The sequence below is a fragment of the Mauremys mutica genome, chromosome 6 (assembly GCF_020497125.1).
Source record: "Mauremys mutica isolate MM-2020 ecotype Southern chromosome 6, ASM2049712v1, whole genome shotgun sequence".
In the NCBI taxonomy this organism is placed as follows: domain Eukaryota; kingdom Metazoa; phylum Chordata; order Testudines; family Geoemydidae; genus Mauremys; species Mauremys mutica.
In genome coordinates, this window is record NC_059077.1 from 51385938 (window position 1) to 51400843 (window position 14906).

Consider the following 14906-nt stretch of genomic DNA (forward strand, 5'->3'; position numbering starts at 1 on the left):
TGAAATGGCTGTTCCATCAAGAGGTATACATGACAGTTTGTGTTAGCACAACTTGTCAGTTGCTAACACCACCACCCTGCATGGCTTGAGTGTTATTTCTTAGTATGCCATTCTCACTTAACCTAGGCTACCCTGAGAGGAGTTAACTCCAGTGTAGATAACTTGAGTTAACTATTCAGTGGAGACATAGCTTTAGGGCAGGTCTACACTAAGGGCGGGGGTCGAACTAGGGTACGCAAGTTCAGCTACGTGAATAGCGTAGCTGAATTCGAAGTACCCTAGTTCGAACTACTCACCCATCCAGACGCCGCGGAATCGAAGTCCGCGGCTCCAAGGTCGACTCCGCCACCGCCTTTTGCAGTGGTGGAGTACCGGAGTCGACCGCGGCGCTTCCGGAGTTCGAACTATCGCGTCCAGATTAGATGCGATAGTTCGAACTCCGAGAAGTCGAACTCACCGCGTCGACCCGGCTGGTAAGTGTAGACTAGCCCTTAGTGTGTAAGCTCTTTGGGGAAGGGACTATCTCTCTCTGTGATTGTACAGCACCTAGCATAATAGTGCCCCAACTTTGGTTGGTACCTGTAGGTGCTATTGAAATATAGAACATTAATAATTATGATAACATGGTGTCTCCAATACACACATTGCCATTTCCAGTTTATACAAAACACTGCTGCTAAAATTATCTTTCTGGCCCATCAGTTGGAACATACCAACTTCTCCTTGAATACCTTCACTGTTTCCCCTTTCTCCACCACATAAGATTTAAACCTCTTGCTGTTGAGAACCTCCATGACTCAGCCCCTCCCTATGTGTGCAGTCCAGTCTCTTATAACATGTCCATATCCATTTCTGCACACCAATGAGACAATCCTCCATTCCCTGTTTGTCTACTTCTCACACAACCATCTCATGCCTTTTCTTCATTCTGCCCCCTGTACATGGAAATCCCTTCTTGGTGTGCTCCAAAAGGCTACCTTCTCATTTTACATCCTTTCTGAAGACCCATTTCTACCTGGATGCCCACAAGAAGAGAAACAAAAACATGTATTTATATTAAAAAATCATAATATGCAAACTGAGAAAAGTGTGGACAAATTAGCGAGATTCCAGATGACAGCAATGAAAATAATAAAAAGTTTAGAAAACCTGATCTATAAGGATGGGTTAAAAAAACTGAGACTGTTTAGTCTTGAGAAAAGAAGAAGGGTGGAGAGGAGTGGGGACCTGATAACAGTCTTCAAATATAGTAAGGGCTCTTATGAGAGGTGATCAATTGTTCTCCATGTCCACTGAGGGAAGGAGAAGAATTAACTTGCTTAATCTGAAGGAAGGGAGATTTAGGATAGGTATAGGGAAAACTTTCTAAGGATAGTTAAATACAGGAGGGAAGTTGTGGAATCACTGTCATTGGAGTCTTTTAAGAACCTTTTAGACAAACACCAGTCAGGATGGTTTAGGTATACTTGTTTCTGCCTTAACATGGGGGAATGGACTAGATGACCTCTGAAGGTCTCTTTCAGCCCATCATTTCTATGATGCTATGTGGAGAAAATGGTGGAAGTCAACAACATAAGAAGAAATATATTACCACAGAACAAGAACTGTTATCTCCTTGGCTTTTGTATGATAGTTAATGGTTGAGTAGGTTCAAATTTTAGTTGGTTCACTCAACATAGGATCTTTTGTTATTCTTTGATACTGAGGGCTCTGTACAATGGTGTGAGATCACTCATCCACACTCACAGACCTTCTTTCAGTTGATTTGAGAGAGACTTTTCTATTCTCTTTTGTTTTGTTGCTACCCTATAGCTGCAGGAACCTCAGAAAAACATAACCAGTGGAGCAGCTTGAGGGGAAATTATCTATGTGCAGGCATTCAAAAGCCTTTAAATCTGGCCCACAATATAGCTGTGACTTTGGAAACTCAAGTGCCAGCTAATGAAATAAATGGCACCTGGGAGCTGGAGTCTGCTTAGCAATGCCTCAGAATAAACCAAGAGTGAAAATAATAACAACAACAACAACAAAATAGAAAAGGAGATGGTAAGGAAGAAATTTACTTACAGAAGGACTGAATCTCAGATATAGGTGGGGAAGTCTGGGAACTTCTCCTATGGCAACGTCTGAATATTGGAAAGTCTGTGAGCATTTTACTGAAGAAAAGAATTCTTCTCACTTCTCATTTCAGACATTACTATTATTTTATGTATTGCTGTTCATGTAGGGCCATATTCTACCTGTCCCTTTTGTGCACAACATGGGGGAAGGGTGCCAAAGTATCTTTCTCCCACAGATTGCACAGACGTACATAAAGGCCAAGAAGAACTGGACTCCTTACATGTCATCCTTCTCCAACCCCTACTGTGTGTACTCCTCTTATCTCCTTCTTCCTCTCATTCCTTTATTATTTACTGTGCTCCCCTCTCTAGCTCTGCATCCATATCATCTATTCTTCTCTCAGACCTCTTCCCCAGCCAATTTTTCTAGTGGCACGTAAAGGCTTTTGCAGCAAAGGTCTGGAATATGAGAAAGTGAGATCCAAATTCATTCTATACCATCCCCAATTTTCAAATCTCATTGGTTTCAAAATGTGAATCTTGTTTGCAGGGTTTTACAATATCAATTGTATTAACAGATGTTGAAAAAATGAAGTGTTCCAGACCCAAGTAATTTGTTTGATTTTTGCAGTAGTTTTTCCTACTCACATGTCAAAACAATTCAGAGCATCATGATTTCCAAACTGCTAGTAAATCATGAGAGAAAGAGCTTAAGCAGTAAATGTAATTAACCAAGCAAGTTAAAAAAAAGACAGACAGACACACACACACACACAAAATTAGAATGTATTCAGTAGAACATAAATTGCTGTTAAAAAGCTATCAGGGCTTCAAAAGGAAAACTTATTTCTATTTCCTTCTGTATTCTCTTCTTCAGGGCCTTGTTCTTTCTAAGTGCTCTGTGTCTATCTTGTGTTGATAGCCATTCTACAAACCAGTCATGGTTGTGGACCTGTGGCAGTAGTTTTTGTTTTTACCTGACTATATAAATTACATTGTGTAAATATTAAGAGTCCTGTGAGAGTTGGCTCAAGGAATTACCACCACAGCAGCAGTCACCACAATGTCACTATGGTAGCTGTCCAATGACTACAGCATGATGCTAGCAATAGCCAAATTTGTACTTCCAGGAAATTAACATTTTGTAACCCTGACCCATTTCAGGGGATTATGGCTAGGAAATAAACTTCAAGCTCTCACCGGAACTCTGTGTGTCATCCTCAGGGCTCTCCAAGATCCTCCCACAAGACAAGCTCTGCCAACATGAGATCCCAGAATAACATCTCACTTACAGTAAATTATGCAGATATTAGAAGCATGATCCTGAGTGCCCTATTGGGCTCCACATCAAACATCTTGGTTTGGCTCCCCCTCAGTGAGGTTTGGATTAGGCGAATAACCGATCTTTGAGTTCATTGGCATTTCTGAAAAGTTGAAAAAATAAATAGAATCCAAAAATTCTGAACAATTTCAATGAATCAAAAAAATCTATTTTGGGTCAAACAAAACATTCAGTTCAAAATGTTTTGTATGCCATTCTCACTTAACCTAGGCTAACCTGAGAGGAGTTAACTCCAGTGTAGATAACTGGAGTTAAGTATTCAGTGGAGACATAGCCTTAGTGTGTAAGCTCTTTGGGGAAGGAACTATCTCTCTCTGTGATTGTACAGCACCTAGCACAATAGTGCCCACACTCAGGGAGAGGTGACACACACACACACACACACACACACACACACACATTCCTGTACACCTCTCTCACGGGGGGGGGGGGGCGGTGACCAACAGACCTGACCCAGCCCTTCCTGCCCAGTGCTCTCCACCCTCTATGCCTGGCTGGGGCCCCTGGGACAGCCCCCCCTCTCCTAGTACCTGGTGCCTCATCTTCCTGAGGCAACATGTGTGTGGGGGGGGGGCACAGGGTCACATGCCCCTCCTCATATTTATGACAAGGTTCACACCAGAATGAGGCCAGCAGTAGCCTTTTGGCACAGTGTGGGAGGGAAGGGATGGGAGCTGCTTCCAGCCATGGGGGCGGGGGGGAAGGAATGACCTGGCCTGTGTTTTTGCAGAGCTCATCTCTTTCCCCCCCTTCCCCAGTGGCTGGAAGTAGTTTGTCCCTTCCTGCCTGCACAGTGTTGAAAGGCAGCTAACACTTAGGCCGCCACTGACATAACCCAGCCATCTCTGGCTGCAGCGTGGGCAGGAAGGGGTTAAGCCCTCAGGATGCATTGTGCACCAGGGCCCAGGGAACCTGAGTGCAGGGCTTCAGCAAACCTGGCCAGAGAGGTGGCTCAGCAGGGGAGGATGCCGAGGGGACCGATCAGCCCCATGCACTGCTCCCTGGGGGCAGGACCCAGGGCATGGGGAGGGTCGTGTGCAGAGGGTGATAAGCCCCTGCCCTGGGAGCTACTGTGGACCCTGCAGGTTAAAGGCATGAACAGGCTGGAAATCGCTTCTCCCTCCCCCACACCGCCGCCACTCCAGAGTTTAGCTGAGGGGCGGAGAGCACTGTGTAGGGCTTTTGTACATGCAGGGCTCAGCTCCTCCTGGTCAGCACCGCAGACGGAGGGTCTTGGGCTTTCCCAAGGTGCCAGGTCAGCCAGAGGCAGTAGGGGAAGGAAGGAGCCTGCTGGCCAGACTGTTGGTGAGCTGAGCACTCCAACCAGGGGCTGATTCTCTGCACAGTGCTGGGAGCAGGATGCACTCTGCCGGTGAGGATATGGAGAAGCAGTGGGGAGTGGGGGGTGAAAGGGCAAAGCAGGGAGAGGACAGCGAGAGGGGGAGTACATAAAGGCCTGATGGGTGGATGGCAGAGGCGACACATAACCAGCCACCGCCTGGCACCTGCCCGTACTCACCAACCACTGCAGCTCACAGCATGCAGCCAGTGCCAGCCGGAAACAGGACAGGGAGCAGGGCCCTGCTGGCTGATACCCAGGACACAGCGGAGGTTGCGCTGACAGATCAGCAGGGGGAGCGGCCCGCCCCACGCACTGCATCTTTGTCCAGCCATCAGCCTTGCACCCCCATTCCATCGTTGGCCACTGTACTCCCACACACACTCACTGCTGGTGGGTGGGCAGCTGGTGAGCAGGGATCTGGCCAGCAGCAGGACCCACCAGTACTGATGCGGGGGAGACAGAAAATACGGGAAGTTTTTCCCATTTGAAAGAAAAAGTCGGGACACCTTCAGGAAGGCTTAAATATGGGACTGTCCCTTTAAAAATGGGATGTCTGGTCACCATGGCCACTGAGCTCTGAAGGATTGTATCCTGATAGATGGGGCTCACTGGTTTCTCCTCTTCACTCCTTGGGACAGTCTTCTCCTCCGGGTGTCAATAAAATTAGTGACCTTCCACTGCAAATCACATGTTATCCTTTTTTGGGGGGTGAGGGGGAAGGGTCCATTTTTGTGGCTACCACTCTAATTCACTGCATATGGATGGGCCCATTTGGAGGCTAAGCAAATCTTGCAATTTACTTATTTCTGCTTAGCTTTTATTATTATGTATTTGTATTAGTGTATCACCTAAAAGCTCTAATCCTGGATCAGGGCCCCATTGTGCTAGGTGCTGTACAAACACAGAACAACAACAGATGACAGTTCTTGACCTAATGAACTAACAATCTAAGTATCAGACAAGACACAATAGATAGATACAGACAGACCAATGGGGAAGTACAAATAAGACAATATTGGTCAGTGTGACAGGCTGTGGTCTCAGCACACCACACCTCAACCATTGTAAAGTTTTGTGTAGACTTTACAGTAAAAGAGAGTTTTGAGGATGGATATGAAGATGGATAATGAGGTAGCTTTGCAGATCTTGATAGGGAGTGCCTCCCAAGCATGTGGAGCAGTGCAGGAAAAAGCATTTATTTAGCTATCAATTCTTGTGTTGAAAATGACAATAGTAGATTTAAATACATGAAATGCCAGTATAATCCTACAGCTTTAACTACTTTTTTTCTTCCAGAAGAAGCTAATATGCATTAATAATTTATTTCATTCCTATTGTATTAGATATGGTATTTTAATTTTAAAATATTTTTGATACTTTATATACATATAAATCATTAAAACAGTGAAATGAAAAAAAGCAAGTTGTGATCTTATCTGCATAAAACAGGTTTATGAGCTCAATGGCTTCAAGCTAAATGGTTCTAAGGAAACTGTAGATGCAAACAAATATCCTTTAGGAAAAGATATTTTACATATGGACAGCTACACAGTTCATCATAAAACTCTGAACATCATTTAGTTAGGAACTTAAAAGCTTATAAAGCGGTCCATGAAAATAAGATTCCATTAACCTGATATAGAAGTGCATATGGGTTATTTTTTTTCAACGGAGATTAAATTAGGTTTACATTTATTATTCATAGAATTCTCTTTTAGGTAAAAATGTATGGTGTTTTTGTTTTCTTTTGTTTACAATGTATTCTGAAAAATGCTGTTCTGCATCTGAAAAAAAAAGATTCTGCTACATTACATGAGGCATCTTGAAAATTTGCGTATAAAAGGAAAATACTTTATGAAAAATGGTCCATATTATTCTGTCAAACAGTGGCTAGTGAAAGCAGAGTGAAGTGTACAATTAACTGAATTAGACTTTTTTATTGGAAGATGAAAAGAGATTTAACCGTCACATGAACCAGATCTGTGTCTGTGACTTCAAGCCCTCTAAAAGCAAAAATGCAACGATATATATTACCTTTACCTGTAGATTTCAAACCACTTTACAAAGATGGTAGGCATTATCATCATGTTATACATAGAGAAACTGGGGCACAGTAAATTATAGACAAATTTTGCAAGAATGGCCTTCCCTTTGCATAATTTCTCTTAACAATGCCCAGCTTGTGTTCCATTATTCCAACAGGCTGATTTTCAAATGTAGAGACCTCAAAGCTACCTTTGACTTCAGCATGTAATGGCCAGAGCCAACATTTCCCAAATGCCTCAATTTTTGTGTGCCACCCAAATTGGGAGACATTTCTAAAAACATTGAGTATAAGACATTCTGGTCTCCTGTTAATAGTGTAATGCCCAGTCTGGCATCATACTGCCACTTGGGTTTTTACTTTCCCATGATCAGGGGTGTTATGTCATAAGTATTTCAAAGACGATGATCAATTACAGTCCCAGACTTTCATACATTTGCTGTGAGGAGCTAAAATGAAACACATTTCTATCTTTTTAGCACCAGACTAATAAATTTGTTTATGAAAGGTGACAGGAGCATTTCTGTGTAAGAAAACCTCTGCATTACTCCATATCACTGATCAAAGATATTGGCGCATTTGTTTTAATCTTAGTTATTTCAGTAATTCTGCAGCTGCTTTGATATGAAATGCCATATGTAGTCAGACATAACATAGCATATATTTATCTCTGAACTCCAAGTTCCATCTAATTATCTAACAAGCCATTTCATACAGTAAAAAGAAAGTTATTTCTATGCTCTAAAGGATTCTACTGCTGCTTTCAATGAAAAAAACAAACAAAACAACAATGGATTCAATCCAATTGCATATTCACAGTTTCTGTGTGTGGTAAAAATGATGAGACTTTGAATAAGATCTGTAGGGATGCAAGGTGCCCTTTTTCCTGAGGAACCATTTATCTGAATAAATAAAATAACTCTTACTTTTGTAAGGTTGGGTGTTTGTCTTGGCACAAATGGCACTACAGCATAAAAAATTAATTCTGTTCATGAGAGATTGCCAACAGCTGACAAATTTTGCACTAAAAATAAGAATCTGTCACTGCAAGTTTCTTTGGCTCTAGCAGTCTTTCTGAAAGTACAATTTCTGTAATCATATTGAAAAAGAATTACGGATGGAACATTCACTTTTATAATGTGAATATTTCCTATTTATTTTATGGCTCTCCTACTGTACCTTGTGCTCAGTTCCTCTGCTTTTATGTAGTGGAAGCACTATTGTTATGCAATTGCAGCTTTACTTTCAGTAAGGATCTGCCAATGCCAACTCCAAAATGTAAATGACTGTGCCAACTGCAGCTGAGAACAAACTGTAGAATAATTACTTTGTTTATGCCTTTAAGATGGAGATGCTCACATCTAATTTAAACTGCTAAGATTGTTCTTAAATTACTTGACTCAGTCTGCATCTATGATAGACAAGTAAACCACTGGTGACTGAACTAGTGGGACTACAGTAGTGAGTACCAAAGGAGTAGTACATCTATACTAGCTATCACAGTCTTCCCTGCATCTACATTAGCACTCAGTAGCACTATAGTCTGTTTCTATTCTGCGGTTCCCAGGACAGCTCCTCGAAGGAGAGATTTCTGGAAGTCCAAGGGAATTGTAGGAGGAGGGGGTCAAATGCTCAAAAATTCCTGGAAATCTCTAGCATTTTTTTAGGCATTTTGCAAAACGTAGATCAGGGTTAGAACTTAATCTGCACAGCCAGATGATTTTGTTCCAAATCTTTTGAGGTGTCTCAGGTAATCCATGAGAGACAATGGAGTATATTAGAGAACAAGACTTGCAGTTAAAGGATTTATTGCTGCAAGGTTCTTTGTGTACTATTAAATGATTAAATGATTATATTATGTTCTAATACTTAACAAATGCATTTAAACAAATGCATGGTATGCATTGTTCGGCTCTGCTGGAGGAAGGACAGGAGACTCTGGATGTGGTTTAATTAGGCCACACCTTTATTCCTAAATCTCTGGGAGTACCCGGCAGATAAAAATGTACCATGCAGATAAATCCATAATCATTTACAAATTATACTCAGGGATTGCTGGGATCCTTCCCTTGAATGAGAGTTAAGGGTTGCTATAAAGGAGGGGTGTTTGGCTCTGTGCTGAACCAGTCATAGCAGTCCTAACCCCACTTCCACTTTCTTAAAGAATACCCACTTTAAATCCTTTACTAATCCATTCTATGTGATCACCCTATCCCTTCCCTGAGGGTATGAAGGTCTGTTTTATAAAGAACTATGCTTTAACTTTTGGGTATCTGCATGGGACATGAGTATCTGCGTGGGACATAATGAATTGTAACAGCACAGCCTAACCCTGGTTTTATGTTCATCCCAACTAAACTCCACCACCTTGGCTAATCTGGAAGTGAGGGGAAAAGTTCTTCCCAGCCCCCAAGAAAGGAGCAACTAGCATAATGCTCACCATGGATCATGACAAAACCTGGAATTTAACTACTACCATGAGTGGGAGGGTGGAAGCTTCTGCCTGGTCCAGATAAAATAGGGCTTTTCTTGTCCTGGCATGGACCTAAATAGTTCCCCATCTCTTCCAGTCACTTTGGTGGGGGCGACCTGACTAGTGTCTGACCTGGTCTGAAGCCCCCACTCTGACTTGATCTGAAGCTGCCGCAGCAAGTCACTGTGGCTCTCCAGCCTGTAAAGGGGCCTCACACCCGCTACCCGCTTAATGTGAAGTGAGGTCAATATATAAGTAAAGTAGAAGCTTTTCTAAAAATGTTATTGAAATTGCATCTGTTGGCCAATGCAAAATCCTATATTTGTCAGAACAAACTGAATGAGGGAACAACTGAGTGGTTATCAAGCAATTATCTTATTCCTGTACATAAATGTGCTTTTCTTCATGTGTGAAAATTGTGTTTGCCTGCAAAATCCCACAAATGAAAATTCAGTAATTTGTTCCCCAACTTGTAGCAATCTGAGAGTGTCTAAATTGCACATTCAAAAAGGATATGTCATCCAATTTTGAAAGTGCGTTTCCAGTTTATATCTGAAAATTTGACCTGAAGACCTATTCTTCTCTTTCCCCTTTTATAGTAAATCCAGTTATTCTTTCAAAGTGTTAATGTCTTTGTCTATTCATGATTCTCTACTCATGGTTTGCATGATTTTGGAATAATTAGCAACAATTAACAACTAAAATTAACAAACATGACCTACGAAGGAAGGCTGAAAGAATTGGGTTTGTTTAGTTTGGAAAAGAGAAGACTGAGAGGGGACATGATAGCAGTTTTCAGGTATCTAAAAGAGTGTCATCAGGAGGAAGGAGAAAACTTGTTCACCTTAGCCTCTAATGATAGAACAAGAAGCAATGGGCTTAAACTGCAGCAGGGGAGATTTAGGTTGGACATTAGGAAAAAGTTCCTAACTGTCAGGGTGGTTAAACACTGGAATAAATTGCCTAGAGAGGTTGTGGAATCTCCATCTCTGAAGATATTTAAGAGTAGGTTAGATAAATGTCTATCAGGGATGGTCTAGACCAGGGGTCGGCAACCTGCGGCTCCCGGCTCGCGAGGGTAAGCACCCTGGCGGGCCGGCCCGATTTGTTTATCCACCGCGTCAGCAACTTCGGCCGATCGCGGCTCCCACTGGCCGCGGTTCGCGGTCCCAGGCCAATGCGGGAGGCAGGAAGCCGCGGCCAGAACATCCCTCGGCTCGCGCCGCTTCCTGCCTCCCGCATTGGTCTGGGACCACGAACCGCGGCCAGTGGGAGCCGCGATCGGCCGAAGTTGCCGACGCGGTGGATAAACAAACCGGGCCGGCCCGCCAGGGTGCTTACCCTGGCGAGCCGGGAGCCGCAGGCTGCCGACCCCTGGTCTAGACAGTATTTGGTCCTGCCATGAGGGCAGGGGACTGGATTCGATGACCTCTCGAGGTCCCTTCCAGTCCTAGAGTCTATGAATCTATGAATATTCTTTCAGATGACTAAATTTCCTTTTAAAGGCATATGTATTAGCTTCCTTACATTAGCTAAACTCATCCAAAGTAAATGTTATTGTAATGTCATGTCTGCACATATAGGTAATAAATTGCATCTTGCAGCATTATTTGGAACTTTATTATTCTCTGTGCTACCTTGCTCTGGTAAACCCATCATTCCTTAGTAAAGACTTGTAACTTAATGTTTTATATACCAGTGACAACACAGGCTCTCAGTACAGCCTTTGTTTAGGTTTATCACATATTTGCTTTCATTTTAATTGTTTTATACACTTGATTTTCCAGATGTGAGCGTCTGATTGTATTTATTGCCAAGTGTCATGAGACCTATCTTTGCTAGTGCTTACCCAATATACTATAACAAAAAACAACAGTGAGTATTATACTACCAATAGCAACTTTTCAAGGAGAAATTTGGCAAAACAAACAGGTGTTTGACTATGGTTTCTGTTTTATTTTAGTTGTGACTTGTATGATTTTTATATATAATGCAAAGGATCATCAAATAGTTTCTCTTTTAAGCAATTAACTGAATCTGTTACAACTTATTTCATATTCTCTCAATTGCTTAACCAGTAACTCTTTCCCTACAATATTCAAGAGCCTGAATTGTCAATAATTTTAAGCCATTTTACTGAATAAGGCATTAGCACCTTCAACTTAAAATTTTCAATATTTTCTGGCTGTTGTGCTTAAAATTCAGCCATATTTAGTAGGAAAATGAAGAATTTTGTTGCTTTATCTGGTCTGTTGAAGTATGCATTTGAAAAAAAAAATCTTTGGGTTTAAACAGGTTTTAATACTGACATAGATAGTACCTACTACTCTTCAAACATTGCTGAACTAATTGAAAAGTGTGAGGAGGACATCTTGGGCCTGATTCTCCTTTACACAAGGCCATTTGACATCACCCTAGTCATATACAGGAGCCTCAGGGTGGGGGGAAATATATTTTATACAAGAGCAATGTAAACTGACCTTAGAGTAAATGAAAATTAGGACAATTATATCTATTACAGCAGAAGTAGTAATACTAGAGTCAAATTTATTATTAAAAAACAGCTTTAAATTCCAAATCATGAACATCTGTAGATTTAAATTAGTTGTATAAGTAGTGGGGTTTTTTTGGTTTTGTTTTGTTTTTTGTTTTTTGTGGAGGGCAGGGTTTACAAGCCAAAAAAAGTCTGAAATTCATATAGAATATTCTGAGGGTATGAAGGTCTGTTTTATAAAGGACTATGCTTTAACTTTTGGGAGCCCAACCTTTGTAAAGGTTGCACTGGCAAATTACCAAGAGACAATGAACTGCAACTGATTTTCATATAAATTTAGATCAGTTTCTTTAACAAAATTGTAATTTACACAACCATAAAACTCTGTGAACATGTAGTTATGTTCTTCATGATATTAGCAGGAGAATATAAGTTACTTGCTGCTTGAGTTCACAAGTAAAAAAAACCCCAAACCCTCTGAAGTAGTCATGTCCCCCAAATGACCATACTTGACCTCATCATACATTTAGCTGTTGAAAGTGAAACTGAATATAGAGTTTGAAAGAAAAGTTAACATATCTAAACATTTTGGGCCCAGTCTCAACCATGGAACTCCCTTTGAAGTCAAAGGCACAGTAGTATTAGTGTAAGTGGCAAAATACTGTGGTATAATGATATAGCACTCACTAGTTGTGCAGAACGAATGGATCTCCTCTCAGTTACTCTAGTGCAACAAAGTGTAACAGAGCAGAACTTGGATTGGACTGAAACTTAAACCACTGCTTATACCTCCACAAACTGTCATGCAAGTTACACCAATCTCTTCCAGGCTGTGTTTAGCAGAACTTGACAAAGAATGTCGTATAAAGCTGCTATCCCGTGACTGTTGATGGTTTAAATTTATATTTCTACAGGTGAAAAATTGGTGATGGAACACAATTTTCCTGCCCTGCAATTTAAAAAGTAAAAATCTATTTATTTAAATGTATCTTTAGAAAGTAACTTATTCTGCAAATGTATACTCAGAAGTTTGTCTTCCTTTTAAAATGGTAAATTTGTTATACTGTGTCCAGCTACTTGTACAAAAGAATTCCGTCCCAACAATAACCTGTTCCTCTTTGGTGTGACCCCCTCTTCTTTTTGTCACACTCATATTCCATACCTGTTGACCTGCTTTTCCCTGCCTAGTTAACTTTCCTAAGAAGTTTCGTCATTATACAGTACAGTATTCTAACCTGGCCCTGCATTAGACCTAGGGGTTGCTGCTGTCTGTTGCATCATTTAAGATGAGCCAGTTGTCTGTTGTGGGATCATGTCCAGAGGTTAGGCCAGCTGGAGGGGGGCAGGAATCAGATAAGTCCAGAAGTTCTTCTCTTAACAGTTGACCACTTAGAAATAGTAAAGAACACTCAGTGTTTGAATAATCATCTGAACTAGGCCTGTACAAATAGCCCTGGTTCTTATAAGCCTGAATTTAATTAGAACCCATGATAAAGTGGATATTAATTGAGTGGATAGTCCAGTGAAGCCCACACTGTGGGAGCTGTGGCAAAAGAAGACTGGTCACATGGGGAAGTGAATGGCCAAGAAGAATCCTGTATTCAGAAAACCTGTCCCCAGTGCATGGGCTCTACTAAATAGGCATGAAGATGTCCTCTTTATATCACAGTGTATTATTTATTTATTTATTTGTATTACAATTGCATTTAGGAACCTCAATCTAGGATTAGACCACTATAGTGCAAGTCACTGTACAAACTCACAATATAAAGATGGTCCCTGCATCAATAGCATAATGTATTATCATGGTATGGTGGGGGGAGTAAGAGAGTGAAGTGTCAGATACCTTCCGTTGTAATCCCTGTTAATCTCCCATTGCAATTAAACATGGGAGAGACCAAATCTGACAAGATGCACTGAGGTCACAATAGAAGTAGAGGTAAATGTTGATAAAACCAGTATTCAAAATGGTCAGTTTCAATGTGGAAGAATTCCCTGCAGATCAGGCAGATGTTCTTTCTGGCATGAAAGCAGACATCATGTGCCTGCAATAGACACACAGAGAGAAAACAGCACCAAACATCCCTGCCATGCATATTGTGCCAACATTGAATGCAACATTTATGGCAGCGCAATATTTGTAGGAGACCAAAGACTGGTGAAAAACACTGTCATGAAACACCAAGATGGATCAAATGTAGTTTCTGTTTATTAACCACCAGGTGAACAACAGACTTTCCTCTTCCAGAGAAACTATGCATTATCATAGGCGACTTCAGCAGTCACAATACCTTCTGGGGATACCCCAATAACAACAATGATGATGTTGGGAACTGGGTGACAAGAAACAACTTGATCTTGCTCTATGACTTTGAGGACAAATATACCTTCCAAAGTGCACAATGGAACAAGGAGTACAATCCTGACCTAATTTTTGTCAGCAGTGAAAATACAAGCAACTTCAGAAGGGAGATCATGGCAATGATCCTAAAATCACAGCATAGGCCAATGGAAGGGACAATAGAGGCTACACTACAACCCAGAAAAAAAAATTGCTGAGGTTCAACTTCAAAGAGGTTGAGTGGGAAATCAATCTCTGAATTGAATGAATCCATTTGTAATATTACTCTGACATATGACCGTTATGGAGAATTTGTCTCAAAAGTACAACACAAGGGAATGTTAGTTTACCTGGGCTTTCAGAAGAGAGACACCAACAATATAAATCAATGTTCAGAATTGTTTGACTGAAATCCCCATGTTTAAGGAACCACTGGGCTTGGTGAAAGGCTTATGTGAGAGATCAAAGTGGTGCAATGGCTGGAGTGAGTGAATTGAAACAACAAACCTGTGCCATAATAGCAAAAAAAGCATGGGCCACCATTCATAAGCTGCACCCTGATGGACAACAACCAAAGTGCTTCACCACAGTTTCTCCCAACCAAGTTTTCAGTGGTAAACCTCATCTTCAGTCCTCATCCTCAATGGTAAACCAGCCCACAAAGCAAAGCACAGACCGAAACAAATATAGTACAGACTTCGCTCACTCCTCAGAGACAGCAAAGTCCATAATGAACACTTCGACATTTTGGAGCTGGCAATGGTGATGAAAACCCTGAAATGTGGAAAGGCAATTGGAGTTGATGGTATA